Raw genomic sequence first — 20,224 nt, forward strand, 5'->3', positions numbered from 1 at the left:
TTGGTTTACAGGACATTGCATAGTGCACCAAAATGAATGGAAGGGCATATTTATTGCATACAAGGGGTACACTGCAAGCAGGGCAATAAATACATCACTGGGTGACTTGACACAGTCAAGTCAGCTAGAATTCTCAATACAGCACTTTGTGCCTCAGACTTTTTTTTTCCATTTCCCTGCAGCCCCTCCACCCCTTACCTACTTCAACTTGTTTGGCAAAGCACCTTCTAAAGTACAGCTAGAAATATCTCCTATCTACTAGGGAGATAATTTCATCAGCATAATCTCCTTCACAAGACTGTTGAAAACTGTAGGATGAAAGGGGAACTGTGGCGATTTACCTACTAATTAGTTGCTCTTATTAAGAAGAGTAAGATAATTGATTTTAGGATGCACTACCCCTTATTAAGACCTAATTAAGCTGTATATCAAAGACTAATTAAGTGGCATTATTCCACCTCACTGATGAGTTTTGATGCTTGATGAATAGATTTGGGTGGAAGATGAACACATTGGCATAGATTTCTAAACCAGACAAATAAATATAGAATAAGAAGCTAAGTAAAAGGAATTTTGGATTATCTAAACCTAACACACTTATTGGTATTTCTTCACTTTGAAGTGGCACAGAACAAAATTTTTAATACTGGCTCATCTTTATAGAGAATGGAAAAGATAGTGCAAGTGTTCTCTCTTTAAATTGAATATTAAAACTCTTCAGCAGTTCAGGATTGGGTTTGTGAAAAGGGGTGCATTTTTATAGCATATTTCTCAGTTTATTCTAAAGATCTGTGCACTTCTTATTATTTGAGATTCCACTGATAAGAGATACTATTTAGTTGTGCTGTTTCTAAAAAACATTATAAGAAAACAAAACAATCATCCCCTCTCTTCACCTTAAGAAGTATTTGAATTCTTCATTCTCAGGTTTATTTATTAGTGAACAAGTGTAAGGTGAAAGGACCTCTGGCTCTTCAAAAGAGTCAACAGGCTGAGATACACACAACACACAGGGAAACAGAGGTTGCTTTTTAGAAAAAAAAATATTGTGGGAATTGAGATTATTAATAAGGCTTGTGTTTTTGACACTTCATTCTCCACTTCAGTGAACTCGCTCACTGTAAAATAAATCTTTAACAATCCAGTTGTTTGTTTGATAAAGAGAGCCTTACACTAAAATTTCTATGTGCAATGTAAATCAATTCATAGCTAAAATCCTATCAGCCTAACCCACATTGCCAATACTGTGTCTTCAGGATGGTATTACTCTGACAACACAAACTCATCATTCTGTGTAATCTATGAGGTCATGACCCCACAGATTATGGTGGGCTCTCTTTCAAATTCCCTGGTGCTCTATAATGCAATGTCTTTTGGATAAATCACAAGATGCCCACAGAAAGTAATGATTTCACTATACCTCTGGGATGTATTTGATTGTCTCTAATAGTTACTTTCACTGGCAGTATGATAATTTGCAAACAATAACATCAGTCATATGTCACTTTTGCACTCATTACTGGCCAAGGTATAACCCTCCAGATCCAATAATCTATACTTTTCAACATCTAAATTAAATGTCATTCTGCACTAACTGTAGGATATTCATCTGAAACTGAACTTTTGCAGGTATAAGATGCGTTTTAAATTATCTGAGGAGCATTTACCCTTGAATTCGTTTTGCATTATTACAAATAGAAATGGCAGAACTGCAAAAACAAATAAAATTTGTGCAAATGAGGAAATAAAATATATACAACAGAAAAATGAGCAAACTATTTTGTAAGTAATTGTTACAGAATGCATGGACATGACATAAAGGTTGCCGCCATTTTGTGCGATTTGCTACATAAAGCTGTGGAGCACAATTTCTACTTGTGATTATTCACTTGGTGGGAAATTATGGAGTTTGGCATAGTCTGGAAATTCCTACTGAATATTTAAATGGTATTATACAAAAAGATAAACTTTAAAAAAAACATTATGAACAGTGCAATGTGGTATACAAGCCCCATACTGGACAACAAGGGGTTAGGTAGCTGCTCTGGCCTCAGGCAGCTCCACCTTGCCACACTTGCAATACATGAATAGGCTAGAGGAGGCTTAAAAAGGGAGAACAGCTGCTTGCTTGCGGCAGATCTGGAAACAGAACAAACCTTCAGCCTCTGAAGAAAGGGCTGACTAAATTCAGGAACTTCTTCCAGATGACTGCTGCCCGATGGCCCGTCCCTCCCAGATTCTAAAGCACCCCGAAAGGGAATCATTCCCCTTTCTTTCCCATTACCTGTGTTTATTCCACTTCCTTTTTGTTCATAAACTACTCTGCAAGGGGAAAGACTTTAAAGTGATGGGGGAGAGCTGCTTTGCCATGCCCCATCACAAGGAAGTACTAGTGGTGAGTTAATTCTTTCACAACAGAAAAAAATAAAATGAAAAATATCCAAAGTGTTACTTTTAGATATGTATTTTCCCATTTTTTTAAGTATCAGAAAGGTAATGATGGGACCTACCTGCCCTACCACTAAAGGAGTCACGCTACTGGGATTGTTGTTTGCAGTGTAGTTGCAGCCATGTTGGTCCCAGGATATTAGAGAGACAAGGTGGGTGACCTGAAGAAGAGCATGGTGTAAACCTAATGCTTGTCTCTTTCATCAATAGAAGTTGGTCCAATAAAAGATATTCATGACCCTGGGAGACTCTCAGTCTAACTGGTAGAAGAATCCCTATACTGAAACTCACATCAGACCTGACACACTCATTGCCCTAGTCCACTGGTTGTCTTAATATACATCTCAAAGACATCATGCAAAGTATCATATGTAAACTGATGACAACATGCTGGTCCTCAAAATCATTGTGTGATGTGTGTATGAGTTGTGTACAAGAAGTTATAGATATGTTCTCAAAATATGTTCTTATAATGTGTTTGGGAGGCAATGCATAACCTCAGCCTATCCTAGACAAAGGGGCATAGTTACCTGTCTGACTGGCAGGCAGAGGACAATGACAGTACACTTACATATAAGGTACACAACGTCATTAAACAAACATGGGAGAAGACAGTTTAACAGTCATGCTTGGGGACAGAATCTACACCCTAGAAAGCTCTCCTGGCTCTTAAGGCAAAAGCAATGAACATTTTGGTTAATATAAGGGGAGCAAAAAGGCCTTTTAGTTATCCATCACTGAGGTGACATAAGCTACAGCACCCTTTGGGCTTGTGAAAATTGTATCCCCTACTCTGGATGGATATGGGTGCTGATAACTTGATGTAACTAAGGTAACTGTGCAGACAAAGAATGTAACTTACTAAAATTAAGTTTTAGTCACTAGAAAGAGTGTTGTTTTATTTGTAACCATAGCTGTCTTTTGTTTTTGCTTAGAATTACTTAAATCTCTGTTCTTTGTTAATAAACTTATTTTTGTCTTACTACAAAATAATCTCAGTGAGGTGTATTAAAATGAAGTGTGAGTCTTCAGCTAACTTAACAGGCTGATGTGAGAGCTCTGTCTCTTTGGAGGCAGCAAACAATTTCTGTAGGAGTCCAGTAAGAGGGTCTGGACACTGCAACGAGATGTCTCTGGGGAACTGGGGTTCACTGATTGTTACTTGCAAGGCAAGGTTTAGACTAGAAGAGTCTTGAAGAGTTCCCTGGCAAGGCAGACAGGCTGATATGTCAGGGAATTGACACACAGCAGCAGCAAAAATCCCACTCTTGTTAAGACAAAGTGGTATCATAGCGGCACACAGTTCTGAGTGTGCTGAGCATGACATCACAATTACCTCACCCACCTTTTCTCTCTAATGCTGCTGGGATGTATTTTGATTCAAAACCTCTCAATACCATGGAACCAGAGTGTAGTGAGTCTGCAGCTATTACTCCAACATTGTGGCTGAAGACGACTCTCTGTCAACATTTTCCTCTGCACCCTACCTCTGTGGATCCCTTCTCCCTATGTCCCATCCATGACAACTTGCAGGAAGCCCCCCACACCTGGTCTCTGCCTGCTCCATGGGCTAAAATGCTCCTGCCCCAACATTTTACCCCATTAGGACTTCTGCAGGCAGCCTCTTTGCACCACCTGGTGACAGAGGTCTCATACATTCAGGCTTTGCTGGCATGCTAATCGTTACCCCAAGTTAGGCCTAATACTCAGGTCACTACTAGGATAAGTGAGTATTCCCGTAATCCCCAGACTGTCCATTTGGTTGGAGTAAGAGGCCTTCTTAATAGGTTACAAAATATTCTTGTGAGGAAAGGAGGAACTTTGGGGCACCATGCTAATGTGATGGCCCCAGTCCCTAACTGAATACATTTCCTGTTCTGTTTCTGTGACTGGAATAAATAGAGGCTCAAGTCTAGGAGACAAATGGGGAGGCAGAGACACTCTCATCCTCCATAGCCTCAGTGAAGTTGTTCTTGGGAAAGTGGCTGGAAGTAGGGTCAGGGTTGAATACAAAAGCTATCTTCCAAGGTGGACTCCCCTTATAACTGTGCTTGAGGGAATTGACAGGACTGTTAGAGATGAGGTTGCAACACAAGGGCCATGCTGAGCAAGAAGGCTGATGCTTCCACTCAACATTTCATTACAGGCATCAGATGAAAAGGTTATTTGTATGGGGGAAGTTAGCTACTTAGATATCTGAGATGACATCATCTTAAAGGGCAAGGCTCACACTCAAAGGCAGCAAAGTAATTTGTCTTTGCTCCCCAGCATGCATACACAAACAGAAAAAGTTGACAACCCTGAATTTTCCTGTCTTAGCAGAATCTAAGTGCCCCACAATAACACAATTAAATCAAGTATCACACTAAAAGGATTACTTAGTAATGGCAAAATTGGCTAATTGGCAAGCTCAGACATGCACTGGCATTGTGATACTGTGCCAGAGACCCAACATCAGGTTTATATGCTTCTATTTCCCCAACATATGATAGGTTTGGTTCCTTTCTGTGAGCATAAATAGGAAGGTGGAGTTTTGCACGCTTCTCATTTCCCATCCTGGACTCTGCACACCTCTGTCTTGCTAGCACTAATGGACATTTTTGTTATCTTTTATGTGTTTTTAACCTCCAGTGATGATCCTAGTTTTGTGTTTACATAATTGATTCTTTTATGTAGTGTTTTACATAACAATCTTAGCAATAGAGAAAGCCAGGTCCTAAAGGGGAAGAGAAATTATTTCAGCTCTACAAACACAAACGAAAAATAATTTTGGGATTAATAAGCATTGAGGTCGCAATTCCAGGTATAGATTTGCATCGTCCTAGATGGAGCTTTCTCAGGAAGGTGGAATAGCTTCCTCAGTTCTTGGGTGTGCCTAGGACCTTATGGGTTTCAGCCAACATCTACTCTTTTTGCACAACCAGATAGTATTGCTGGCTAGTGCATGGGTCGTGCAGCGCGATGGCCCAACTCCTCTCTGACCTTTTTTGAGTAGGGGCGCATCACCCCCTGCATTTTCTAGTGGACTGCGATTCAGACTAGTGCTTACACAGGTCTTCTGAGGTTGAGAATCAAAGTCTCCTATGTTTATTCTCACTTCTACTCTGCTCCTGCCTAAAGGCCTGGCAGAATCTGGCTCTTGGAAAGTGAAAAACATGTTCCTATAGGCCATGAACACAAAACGAAAACCGCAAAACCATCTATGGTTTGCAAAACCAACACCAACTGAATCAGATATGATTCTCAGTTTTACGAGAAGTGAATGGGTTGCACTGGTGTACAGGAGAGACATAGGGCCCATTGTTCAATTTTATATTCACTGACAAAAAACTTTGTTAACGCAGAGTTAAGGTTGCCTAGTATCACGTGCCCTTTCAGAACACCAACTTCAACAAAATTCAAACCTTGGAAAAACAGGAAATGCTGAGTTAAGGTACACACCAACACAACCTTAATTCTGCCTCCTCTTTGAGCACTGACCCAATATGCTCATAACATACAGTCTCACATTCTGCCTTTGCAAATAGTGCACATTACTCAGGGAGTAGAACACATGACAATGGGAGAAGAGTGTAATGCCTTCTCTTTGCTAAGGCAAACATTATTTACGTGAGCTGGACTGAAAAGAAGCTACTTGCACCTATTCTACTCTCAAACACTGAGCCTACTCCCCAGAAACAACCCCACATTTGCTAAATTTTGCAACTCCTTCACCCTCTTTTATCACCTTCAGTCTTACCCACAAGATTCCTTCTAACTCTATACTTTCACTTATCTGTTACTGAACCCACAGACCACTCTGATATCCCACCTGAATGCTGACAGCATAGGTGCTGGAATTAGGGGTGCTGGGGGTGCAGCAGCACCCCCTGGTTTGAAGTGGTTTCCATCATTTACAAAGTTTACAGTTTTGTCTAATGGCTTTCAGCACCCCCACTATACAAATTGTTCCAAGATCTCTGACAGTCTCCACGGAAAAGAACTCTGTGCAAGGTACTCACAATTTACAAAAGCCAGTGCAGAAATGAGTCATATTGGATCCCTCAAGGCGCACAGGCACAGCTTTCCTTTGTGCATAGCCACTCAAAGGATCAAGATCACCTCACATCATGATCACAGCTCTTCATGCTCCTCAAATTAATCCTCCACCTTTCAAAACAGCTACTGCAGAAAATTCCCAGTAGCTATTGCCAACTTCAGGAGGCAGAGTTAAGGTTCAGTGGGCATGTTCCTAGTTTTCAGAGGTTTGAGTTTTGCTGAACTTGATGTTATGGAAAACCATGAGATACCACCAGGCAACCTTATCTCTGTGTTAATGAAATTTGTCTGTGAATCTAGTAATAATGGCAATTATCATTGTCCATTAAAATTTTTCAGGAGATATCATGAGATTGGAGTGATGAAGAGACTTGAGAGAAAAATAAGTACATGGGAAATAGAGGATGTTGATCATTTTTAAAAATGCGTTTAACTTAAACCATAAATTTTACTTTACATTATCTTTAAAGAAAAAGTCTATGTAAACTTGATATTTTAGCAGGAACACTTGTCTGATGCATATTGAATCATCTTTTTGAATCATACTGAACATTTGAATACTTATGTGAGATAATTATTCTTTTTCATGTGATGGATCTAAAAAGCTTTTCGTGTCTGAAATATTTTGTATTTCATTTTTTATTTTTAAAAAGGAACTGTGTTTTAAGGCATCGATGAAGCTTTTATGTATGAGATTTTTACTCCCATTTCCTTTTGTACAGTTTATTTTCCTGTTTAGTGCAACATAATACCCAATTTGTTTTATGTATTCAATTTAGTAATGCAAGCAAGGTTGCAAAGGTCATAAAACACTATGCTGATTCTATAAATTCCATACAAAAACTCCCATTGAAATGACTTTCATCAAATACAAAAAATCCAAGGCAATTCACAATGCTAACACACAAAGCATAAATCCAGGCATTCATCTAACTTTCCAGGACTATAACAGGCAAAGGAGTCCATGGTGACATTGCAATTCCTTGTACCATTGCCACCTGTCTCCTGTAAGAGGCAAGCTGAATTTTCAAATGAATGCAAAAATTCACTGGAACCTAAGTGAGAAGATCTCAGCACATGTGCAATGTTTCATGTTGATTTTCAAGGGATTAGCACTTTAGCTGAGGAAATCTAAGTAAACAAACATTCTGGAAGATCAGTGAAAAATGAACAGTAATAAGCCAGCTATAATTAGTAATAAAGGCCTTAAAATAACTGTATCCCCTTGAGACACTGTTGGTTGAATCCTTACTGTGTTCTGGAAATAATAGAATAATTTTTTCCCAGTGTAACTAAAATGGTAATTAAAAGCTGATTTATTATCAAAGACAACCTCAAGGTTATAACGTAAGTAGCTGGCTGTGAAGTATTCCCATCAAAATCATTTGAAAGGTTCTGCCCTACTCACAAGGTGGTAGGACGGCAGAAGCCAAAGAGAAATCAGATATTTTTTTTCAGCTTTAAAAGGGGTTATGTATGAGGAAAGATTCAACAAAATTGTAATTAGTTAGTTTCGAGAGAAAGGCAATTAACAAGGCGCTTGACAGAAGAGTTTAAGTGTAGTTAGCTCGGGGATATTATAAAATTACGTTTAATGATCTATTTAAGGTAGCTTGAAAGACCAGAACACTACAGAGCAAACAGTGGATGCCATTGAAAAGTCACCATTTGCCAATATGTACCACGATTTTACCACAATTATTTCTTATTCCCTCCATCATAGCAACTTTGCCCTAAGTATATGGAAAAATGGATACTGCTGCTGTTGGAACTGCAACTGTTGACTTCTAAATATTTTTATTTCCATTTTAAATAGTTTTATTCTGTTTTACAGTGTCTCTAAATGCTTCCGTAGGGGAGGGGAGGGGAGGAGAGGGGAGGGGAGGAGGTACTTTATATAATTATTGAGATTCTTTAAAAAAATTTTAATGAGGTAGTAAAAAAACAGTACATCAACCCATTCCACACATCACAGACCCACGGCCTGTTTCTGGGCCTATACCACTATATAATGTAGGTCTTGTATATATGGTGCTTTATGCATGAGAAGCTGAAGTTTAAACCTATTGCACAGTAGGGGGTTGTGCACTAAGTGGCTGTGTGGATACTGCTGCGATACATTAAAAGTTTTGTAGTGTGCTCTGACATATTGTATTAGGTCCAAGTGCACTGTGAGAAGCAGCAGGGTCCACATGCACACTTAGTGCACAGCAGGCTGGTGTATTGTAAATTCACACCCTGCCTTGCTGCTCACTGAGTGGTCATATAGACAAGCCCTATAGGATGTAGTTCCTGAGAAATATGGAGTTAGTACTCTATTACGAATTTCATCATGTGTTTTCAAACCAGTTTAACTAGACTTAATTTGGTTTAAACATACCTGCAAACACCTACCCATTATAAACAAGCCACTAAGGCCTCAATAAGCACTCCACTGGTAGATCCCTATACTTATGGAGAACTCAATACAGGATCAGGGATCTGTGACATTACAGAGATGATTTCTCTGGCAGGTGACACTTCCATTCCCTGTTCTTTATCTGTTCAATTGACAAAGAGAGTCTCCAGGGCTGCTACAATCCAACACCCTTCGCTATCCATCTTCCAAGAACAATCTCCACTTTAAAGATCAATTTAAAATACTGCCAGACACACTACTACAACACCCCGCAAAAAACAAACTACTGAAAAACCAATACCCCCACAACCTATATTAAACATGATTAAAGTTGCAAAGTCAAGCACTCAAAAGGTTGAAATTGTCAGAGTTAAGGTCACCTGTGAACTTTAATTTGGCTCCCTTACGCCTAAACAATATGATACAGTATTTAACTACATGATCACATATTTTTTTACTATTTTTTGGAAATAAACAAAAGACAACTGAATTTTATAATGGACAGTGACAGGTAACCTTAACTATAGGTGTCATTCCTGTGCTGTGTATATTTGTGAAAAACACATTTTCACAGAAATTTGCCCTAAGTGTAAGAACATATCACAGCAAGCAGTGTCAACATTATATATATAATTTTCTAATTCTGTCTATAATTCAATAAGATAAAAGACACAAGAACATGCAGGAAGATAAAAAATTGGAACAACTTTCTCCTTTGATTGGCTATTTTCCTTTTTTTTTTTTTTTTTTGCTCCTGAGTGGGTAATACTTTCATGTCAAAGAATAAGTTGGCTTCAAAGTAAATTATGTGTAGTGGATAAATTATTATATATTTTGTATATACACATTGGTCCAGATTCTTTAGTTCACTAAGGCTTCTTTGTGCCCCATATGAGCCTAAAAGTGGCCAGTGATGATCAATGGCTAGAGTTCAGTGAATTTAATATAGCGGAATCAGTGCTGGCTTCTATGCCAGCTGACCTCTCTTCTCCCAGGTTAAGAAGCTGGAGGGGAATGTGTTAGGGATGTCCCAGGGCAGAGTGTGGGTGAGAAAGAGAAGGCAAGAGACATGGCAGTGTGGAGCTATGCTACATCTGATCCTCCAGTGGCCCAGATGGACATCCACCAGTGGTGCAATAGGGCTGCTTCTGTGACTTTTAGTGTTGGTGCCTGTGGGCACTCATTTGTTTTCAAATGAGCCAGATTTATTGGCTAAAATCCGATAAATCAAAGTGGCGATCCCAGATGAGTTTTTGTCTCCAAACTGGTGCCCTCATAAACAATGTGATTTACTTATGGAAAGAATTAATATAATTAATTTTTTTATTGGTAAATCATTACTGATGACCTTTTGGTGACCTATGATACACATATAAGATTTAAAATCTTTCTCCCCTTGTAATTAGCAGTGCATAATTAATGAGCACACCAAATTTCAATAGCATAGCTGAGAAAGACACGTGAGCATATGAAACTTGATAAGAAAGAATGGTGATCTTTCAATGGCTGTTGATAAAGTCAAGTCAGATGAAGAATTTTTGTTCATGTACTCTATGACTCATAATGAAAGAGCATACCAGATTTCAAGATTCTAGATCAATGTGAACATGAAAATTAATTGTCAGCCATGCTACAGAATAATCACTTGATGCCTCATGATGCTGGTTTTCCATCATCAATGGTTCTAATCCTATGGCTTTCTAGGATGCCGCAAACTTTTATTTTCCTTCATGAAGGTGAGTTAATTTTGTTCCTAGCAGTCTCTAATAACTCCTTTTCTGTAGTCTATGTCCAAAATTTCTTAATTCCTATTCTTTTCAATTATTTCAAATATGTTTTCTTTTATTTGTAGCACTGCATTTTGTTGTGCCGCCTCTTTGTCACCACCCAAAAACTGCAATAAAGCTGCAGTCTAGACCTGAACAGGAACCAGATATTTTGTTTCACAGGGAACTCAGTGATTTTGCCTTTTTTTCCTGTTCCAAATTCATCAGCACCAACAACCCACCCTCAAAATTTCCTGTCAAACAAAATAAAAACAAAACTACTTTCAGGTCTGTTAAAATACTTAATCCTGATTTGACTTTTTTATTTCATATTATATAAATATTATATTATATAAAAGAAATTGAAACAGAAAGTAATTTTGAAATGTAAATTTGAAACATGCCATTTCAAAAAGATCAAAATATATTTCTGAGGTGATGAAAATGTTTTTTCCCCTCAATTTTTTTTGACAAAGATTTGTTGCAATCAACATATTTCTGTGAAACTTTTTACTTAGACAAACTGACATTTTATGATGAAAAAATATTCCATCAGAGAATTTCCACCCATCTGGAGTGCATAGGCTGTCTGCAGGTCTTCACTCAACAGCTCTTCACAGCCTTCAGCTGTAAGGAATCCCCTGGCCGTGTGCTACCTTCAGGCTTTCTTCCACAGACACAGATGAAATAATGGAAAACAATATTCTCAAGCATAGTTAGTTGAGTTTCCAAATGCAGACATGGGAACCTCTAAAGTATTTGCCTTGTGAGAAAAGAGTATAGTGAACTTCAGTGGGAAACCTGTGACAACCTATCATCTTTCCCTATTTGTCCTAAGTATCATTGGCTTCTGCAGCCAGGCTCTCTCTGACAACGTTTCCCTTTTCTAGCAAACCATAACACTAGAGAGCCAACAGAGAAGAATTAATTATACTATGGAAATGCACTTGAACATTAGAAAAAAAGTCAGTATTTCATCCGAAACAACAAGCAGTCATGAAATGCACAATCATCTTGTTGCATTGCCCCAAACAATATATACATTATAAAAATAATAGCCAATGCATGAACTTAAAAGAGATACAATTATGCTACCCATTTTGAATTCCCTTTTTTCAACCAGAGCAATAGCAGTATGGATATGGCATACCCATTTTTACCTGGTTAATTTGAATAATGCTACATGCTTTGTGTAAAATGATAGAGGAGATTCTTTATTAAAAGAGACTGTGATGATTAAGTATAGCAGGTGACTTATAAAGAATTTCAAACAAAAATGTCAGAATTCATGTGTTGTTTTAATTTAGACAAACACAATTGAAACCCTGCTAGATTTTTATATTGCATTCTGGGGATTGGCTCTGAGAACACGAAGCCGACAATAACACAATTGATACCAGAGCCGTCCCACTCCAAATCACAAAAGATATCAGCATAACTTGGAACAGAAGGGGCCATCACGATCATCTAGTCTCACTTCCCGCTAAACACAAGGCAAAGAATGACAGCAAGTAATTTCTGCATCAAACTCAAAACTCCTGTTACCATTTTTTTTTAAAGTTTAACATACTTGATTAGTTTAAATCAGATAAACACCTGTTGCCTGAATTCAGAGGCATCAGATTAAGCTGAAAAAGCTTTTGGAAATATAAGAGTGATGAAAGAGGCTTATCCTACACATCTACTATCTTAGTACTGATATAGGGTCACTTCATGAATAAAGAGCATAAACCTGCCACCAAGAATAGCAATCACAATTAATCCTGAGAATTTTTTTACTAGAAAAGGAAGCCAAAGAGTACAGCAGATGAGACAAGAAGCAACCGGCATTACTAACAATATCAGCTTAAATTGCAGAGGCCATACACATCACTAAAAGGACACATACCACACAGATAAAGATCAGGCTGAATACTTCGAACAGACAGGGCAAAAGAGGCAAGGATCATACAAGTGAAGAAATGAAATAGTAAAATGTGAAGACTAGGATGCAAAGTGGAAGCTGTGGATGATATTAACCTCTTCCCCTCCAACAAGATTTGTAGAGATATTTACCATCAAGACTGAGGACTTTGGCTACACTGGCAAGTTACAGTGCATTAAAGGAGCCCTGGGTGCACTAGCTCACTTCCTGTCCACACTGGCAAGGCACGTAGCACGCTCTGACTCTGTGGCTACAGCACTGCTGGTACTCCACCTCGGCGAGTGGAATAACGTTTGCTGCACCCCTGCTGGAGCATTGTGGCACCAGTGTGGATGAGGTGTTGCATTACTGCACACTGATCAGCCTCTGGAAATGTCCCATAATCCCCTTAAATCAAGTGGCCACTCTTCTCATTGTTTTGAATTTGCAGTAGGAATGCAGATATGCCTTTTGAAAGCTACGTTTCTGCTGCTGGCTGCTTATCTTATCCGAGACAGATAAGTGTGCTCCAAGACAGCTTAGTGTGGAATGCTGTGTGAGAGAGAGAGAGGTGGGAGGGACAGGAGGTCTGCTGCTGTCTGAAATTACAAGACAGCATACTGACATGCTCTTAGCTCCTCAAAACCCACTTTCTCTCCCCTTACATACACACAACACACTCCCTGTCACATTCCACTCCCCACACCCCATTTGAAAAGCACTTTGCAGTCACTTGCATGCTGGGATAGCTGCCCATAATGTACCGCTCCTAATGCCACTGAAAGTGCTGCAAATGTGGCCACACCAGTGCACAAGCAGCGTCAATGTGGACAGACTGCAGCATTTTCCCTGCTGCACTCTCCGAAGGTGGGTTTAACTCACAGTGTGCTACCTCTGCAAGTGTAGCCATGCCCTGAGAGAGAATACTGCTGCTGGTGATGAATATTGCAGTATACAGAATTCTTGCTGAGCAAGATACAGTTTCAGCAATTTTATTTATGACACACTTTCTGTCATTCATAACGATTACCTTAGAGGAGACTTTCAGCAGGGGATGCACTGTGAAAACATTTCACAGAGAGGTGTTTGGATGTCTTCGTCGAATCTGAAAAACAGAAAATCACTAGTTAAAGCCATCAGCTTATGACACAATGGTAGCACTGGAAAAAAGTGATTGAAAATATCCACAGAAGAAATCTGCTCACTGCACAGAGAATGTGACAAAGAGAGAGGTAGATTAGTGGGTTTATCTCAGAAGTGACAGATTTCTACATTTCAGAAGTGCCATGCTGAAGTGGGTGATGGAGGGGTTCACATGAACAAGAAGAACCTGTGGTTCACCAGTAGCCACGGGTTATGATTTTGAGTTAAACTCAGTTCTGAAATTGTAAGATTAACCCAATAAAGCAATTTCTTTTTCTTGAATCTCAGGTACTTTTTCTGGGAAGATGGAAGCAGCATTGGAAGATATCAAAATAATTCAGCAATCTGTAGACAGGTTAGGAAAGTGATGAAATGACAGATGGAATACTTACATTTCTAATCTACCTTATACAAATTAAAATATAGAAGCGGATTCTGCTGGCAAGTGACTTGGTCTTATATGCAGCTTGAAGGCTGCATATTCTTTTCATTCATCATTTAAAGACAGATCATCAGGAAGTCATTACACTGCAAAGACTGGGCCTCTGTACAAATGTGATATATTTGAGCGTAGCAATATGCAAATATCACAGATAATAGAACAGAAAATGGTTTGCCGTATTGGACTTGTCCTTTGTGTGCATTATAGTGCCAGGTTTAATCCTGTCAGCAAAACTAAAGGAAAGAAACATGTTTCCCAGCCCCTGCATAAAATAGATGTTGGCAGCTTGGAACTGGCTTTGAAAACTAATGTTAAGTTTTGAAGTAGTCCTCTTTTTACAGTAAGTTTCTCTGGCTAGTGAAACTTGAGATGTAACCAAAATTCCATAGCCAAATACTGTACCCCAAACTTTTGAAAAGGTTTATAGTTCTCAGAAAACAGAGTTCAGGGGATCTCACAGTTTCTCAAAGAGACAATATTTAAGGCACAACAGCAAACTATCCCAATATGAAGGAGAGATAGGAATAATAATAAGAGGTCAATATGACTGCATCAGGAGCTCTTTAGTGACCTGAAAATCAAAAAGAAATCCTATAAAAATTGGAAACAAGGACTAATTGCTAAGGAGGAGTACAAAAGAATAGTGCAAGCATGTAGGGACAAAATCAGAAAGGCTACATCACAAAATGAGGCACAGCTAGCAAGGAACATAAAAAGCCATAAGAAATTGTTCTATAAATATATATGGAGCAAGAGAAAGACAAAGGATAGTGTAGGCCCACTACAAAGGGGAGGAGGGAGAGCTATTAATTGATGACATCAAGAAGACTGAAATGTTTAATGTCTGTTTTGTGTCATTTCAATAAAAAAAAATTAAATGTGACCAAGTGCTTAATACAATTAATATTAACAACAAGGGGGAAGAAACACAAGCCTAAATAGGGAAAGAATAGGCTAATAACTGTTTAGATAAATTAGATGTATATTACATTGGTGTGGCCTGACAAAATTCTAAGGTACCTAAGGAATTAGGTTGAAGTAATCTCAGAACCTCTAGCAATTATCTTTGAGAACTCATGGAGGATGAGTGAGGTCTCAGAGAACTGGAGAAGAGCAAACATTGTGCTTATCTTTAAAAAGGGAACAAAGGTATCATATGTAACTCCTGTGAGGTAGTTGTCCTGCTCTGTTTGGCAGGTTGGAGAACTGTGTCCTGTTTTAGGAGCCACGCTTTAAGAAAGATGTGGACAAACTGGAGAAAGTCCAGAGCAGAGCAATAAAAAAAAATAAAAGCTTAGAAAATTTGCACTACGAGGAAAAGTTAAAAAGACTGGGTATGATTTGTATTGAGAAAAGAAGACTTCACATATGTTAAGGGCTGTTAGAAAGAGGTTGGTGATCAGTTGTTCTCCATAGCCTCTAAAGATAGCACAAGAAGTAAACATCCTAATCTGCAGCAAGGAAAGTTTAGATTAGATATTATGAAAATCTTTTTCTCTATAAGAATAGTTAAGCACTGGAATAATTTACCAAGGGAGGTTGTATAATACCCATGATGGGTGAGTTATATGAATAGGTGAGATAAACACCTGTCAGGAATGGTGTAGGTATACTGGGTCCTGTCTTAGAGCAGAGCATGGACTAAACTTCTCAAGGTCCCTTCCATCACTACATTTCTATGATAGTTGGTTGCTATGGCTTAAAGTTCACCTCTTAATTAGAGACAGTTACAAGTTTGGAGGTGTAATGGTAGCATAATACAGAAGTAGCAGTAAAAGAGAGAAGTAAGTTCTAGCTCAAAGCTTATCTTTTAATTCACAGGTCAGCAAATGCTATGACTTCTTTGGAGGCAGCATAATCAGCTCTTGCAATACCTTGAATCTGATAAATACAATAACAGCTACAATACCAGGACCACATATCGATGACATAAGCAGTATGCAAGGCTCAGTTTTCAAAGGTTGAATAATCTGAACTCTTGCACAGGTGCTTCTTGCACTACTGTTGGTATGGGATAGTGATAGGGCACCATTGTTTGGAGACATTTGCATCCTGATCCCCTTGGCTGTGAGAAAGGGTCTCGCCAACTTGAATCTTTGCATGAGCATGAGCGTGTGCATGTGGTTAAAAACGGAAGCACAATCAGGACTATTTGAGTTTGATCAGCTTGTTGATATCTGAGTAGCAGGAGTGCTAGTGCATACTTATTCAAAATAGGTGAATTTGCTTTGCTTAATTTCAACTCATGGGCTTAAAATTTCAATTCATCCTCAGATATTATTGACTTCATGTTTTGATTAGGAAAAACTGATAAAATGTAAAGAGAAGAAACAGAAGGAAGCAAAAAAAAATTAATGAAGAAACAGGAAGAAAAACAGAGCAGAGTGAAAACCAAGTAGATACACAGCTAATGTGTACTGTGATAAAGGAAATGGAGTGGAGGAAAGAAATATCCTGATGAAAAGGTAAATATACCATATCTATATTCTCTATTGAGCTTCAAATGATCTAGCCATGGTTTTGAGAAATGTTGTATTCTTGGTACACAACTAAGGCTGCCCCATAGCTAGAAAATGTGCTTTTGATTTATTTTAATGATGATTGAGGGTGAGAATGGGGGGGTATAATTCATAACATGACCTTAAATTACAAGGAAAAATGTCTGTGAACTCAATATAGTTTTTTGAAACCCACAAATAGTTTGAGAGATTCACAAAACCTCAAACACCATAAGGGTCACTCATTCCTATTACATAAAATATTGCTTCTCATTCCCTATTGTGCCTGTCCCACTTCCTTGTTGTAATTGAGTTTTATTTTGAAATTTTAGCAGCATTCCACTCAGACTCCTAAAGAGAAATCTTCTTATTGAGAGATGGGCCTAAACCACAAAATTCAGGTCTGGAACTAGATGTTAATCTCCCCAAAGGACAAATGTATTCTGATATGGGTTCAGCCAGTTAGACAGAAAGGGAGTAATAGTGAAATCTTCAGACTGAGCTAAGATTCTGAACTTCTACCAAAATCTGGGGGCCAAAGAGCTGAGATTCAGGCCTATTTCACATTTTAATCAGCTAATAAGAACAAAGCTGCTAGATAGTGTGAAGAAAAGCTGCTGGGGACTCACAACAACTACAGTTGCTGGTGTACTGGCTTATTTTTTTGTGGGATTGCTCAAGAGTTATTTTAAAGCATATTGCTCAGAATCCCAATTAAAGTGATAAAATGTCAGGAAATCACCTGAAAATTAGTTTCTTACAGTATCTCTTAATATCCACATAAGCATATTTACAAACACTTATGACACATCTCCATCAGGATGAATCTCCTAGGAATTAGTTATGAATGATACAAAATAATAGGGCATCATGGTCCCACTAGTCTGGGTCAAGTACAGCATTTACCCAATAGGGTTGTATGATGCTTCATGTTCATTAGAATGACAAGTTTCCATTTACCAGAAGATATTAAAAAAGCCCTGTCAATATTATTTCCATCAACATCATTTTCACAAGATTAATAAAAAATTAATGAAGCAGACAGAATGCAGTAATCTGGTTAAATATTAATTTTATATTTTCTTTAAGAGCCTGTCTGCTGAACTTTGAACACCTACAGCTTACTGACGACATCGCAACACATGTTCCATTACTAATGCTCCCAGTGGCCTCATATACACATTGAGTGTCAGACTGCCTGTGGAGCTGAGCAACCACGAGCAGTTATTTTCTTAGACAAACAGTAGCTGAGCTACTCCAAGGTGATATAATCCACCCAGTAGAAAGTGCAAGCATGTGCACCATTCCTCAGATCCACAACTGGCAACCTAGTCACCAGAAAGTGGTGGTTACACTAATTCCACCATTAATATCTCCTTGAGCAGTGCAGGAACCTACCCCTCGCAGAAGGAATTTTTTATTCAAATTGAGTAGTACCATATACCACCGGTAGTCCCACTGACATCAGGAGGACTATATGCAGAGTAAAATATTAATTAACCTGAGTGAGATCATCAAAATATGCCCAAGGAAATGTATTGACAATCTCAAACAACAATGCACCAAATATCTGCTCTTTGGCTTTTTTTAAAGGCAAAGAGAGGTTTCTGATGTATTTTATGTGTGGATGTAAAAATAGGGATGGGATGAATTAGAATCACTTTTTGTGGTCTGATACGAAATATTATGATATACTGTTGTTGGATAACACATTCAAATTTGAATATTAAGACGCATGGCACAAAAATCTTCCCTCTTTTCAAACATCATGGGGTTGGTTACTCTGTGGATTTCAGGGTATGCATCCACGACACAGATGCTGTGCCTGGATTTATTCTCCAGTAAACCTATGGATTTGTGCTGACTTCCAATCCATACACTCCTCAGGGGAGAGGAGGTTGCTATTCTATTCAGGTTGCTATACAGCCTTCATAACTGTAGTATCTGAATGCCTTCCAACAGTGCATTAAGCGATGTGACTAATATCTGTCTCATGTGGTTTGTTCTCTCTCTCTTATCCTCTCCCCATGGAGAGAATTGTGTGTACAGTGCAGTGTTTTGTTTTGGTGTTTCAGTAAGGGCTGGCTATTTTTTGTACATGCTGCTACGTGTATATTACAGAATTCAAGCCACTTGCAGCAGAAGACAATGATGTTTGTCAGGATCTTAGTTCCTGTGGTAGTTCATTCCACAGTATCAGCCCAGACTCCAAGAAAGAGCTCTCTCCTGCACAAATAAGCTCTCTCTTTAGGATAGACATTTCCATTGTGCCTGAGGTTAGCCTGAATATAGTGAGGGCAGGAAGACCATGACAGCTATTAGAGATACATATTGCCAGGATTAGGGCAAGCGGACAAGGGTAGATCTGTCACCCTGTGGAGATGCTTTGGTCCTCTGTGTATCCTCTGAGAGCCACAGGTTTTGCTATGTGCCTAGGGTCATATGTGTGTTGGATGGGAATACCTCAACATCTTCCATAGCCATACAAACTCCACACACAGACTGGATGAGGAGTTGGGAGCTCTTCAAGTCGAAATGCTAGGCTTCTAGTGCAAAACCACCTCTCCCATGGGTTTCCCCATAGAAGGGAATAATACTATCCTAAATACAGTATACAGTGTAACAGAGGAGATAGAGAACCTACTGGAGAATCAGAGTAGCCTTTAGTACTTCAAGTTAAGTAGGAAGACACCATTCTTCAGAAAGGAGCTAGTGTCTGTTGTCAGACTTCACTTCCTGATAATCAGGCTCTACAGTGATGGGAACAGTATAAATACCCTACATATAATAGAATTATTCAGCACAGCCTGTAGGACTGGAAGTGACCTTGACAGGTCATCTAGTCCAGTCCCCTGCACTGTGTCAGGACTAAGTATTCTAGACCATTCCTGAGAGGAGTTGTCTAACCTGTTCCTAAAAACATCCAATGACAGAGATTTTACAAACTCCCTAGGTACTTTGTTCCAGAACTTAACTTCTCTTACAGTTAGGAAGTTTTTACGAAAGTCTAACCTAATCTACTTTACTGCAATTTAAGAATATTACTTCTTCTCTTGTTCACAGTGGTTAAAGAGAACAATTTATCTCTCTCCTCTTTATAACAACCTTTTATGTATTTGAAGATGTGTCACGTCCCCTCTCAGTCTTCTCTTCTCCAGACTAAACAAACCAAATGTATTAAATCTTTCCTTGCAGGTCATGTTTTTTAGACCTTTAATCATTTTTGTTACTCTACTCTGGACTTTCTCCAATTTGCCAACATCTTTCCCAAAGTATGGTGCCCAGAACTGGACACAACACTCCAGTTAAAGCCTTCTTAGTCCTGAGTAGATTTGAAGAATTACTTCTTGCATCCTGCTAACACATCCCAGAATGATATTGTCTTTTTTTTGTAATGGTATGACATTGTTGACTCATATTTAGTTTGAAATCCACTATAATCCTCAGATCCTTCTCTGCAATACACCTTAGGCAGTCATTTCCCATTTTGTATTTGTGAAATTGATTATTCTTTTCTAAGTATAGTACTTTGTATTTTTGTGCTTATTGAATTTCATCCTGTTTATTTTAAACAATTTCTCCAGTTCG

The 20,224-nt window shown here is 38.6% G+C and overlaps 1 long non-coding RNA gene across 2 annotated transcripts in view; it reads right to left on the reverse strand.

The window, feature by feature from the left end:
• LOC142047116 (uncharacterized) overlaps positions 1-20,224 on the reverse strand; it is a 753,995-nt gene that overhangs the window by 444,284 nt on the left and 289,487 nt on the right. For both annotated transcript variants that reach the window (XR_012656296.1, XR_012656297.1), the window contains exon 3: positions 13,584-13,658. This is a non-coding gene — a long non-coding RNA (uncharacterized LOC142047116). The remainder of the gene's footprint in view (positions 1-13,583; positions 13,659-20,224) is intronic.

This window comes from Chelonoidis abingdonii, chromosome 7, assembly GCF_003597395.2.
Source record: "Chelonoidis abingdonii isolate Lonesome George chromosome 7, CheloAbing_2.0, whole genome shotgun sequence".
Lineage (NCBI taxonomy): Eukaryota > Metazoa > Chordata > Testudines > Testudinidae > Chelonoidis > Chelonoidis abingdonii.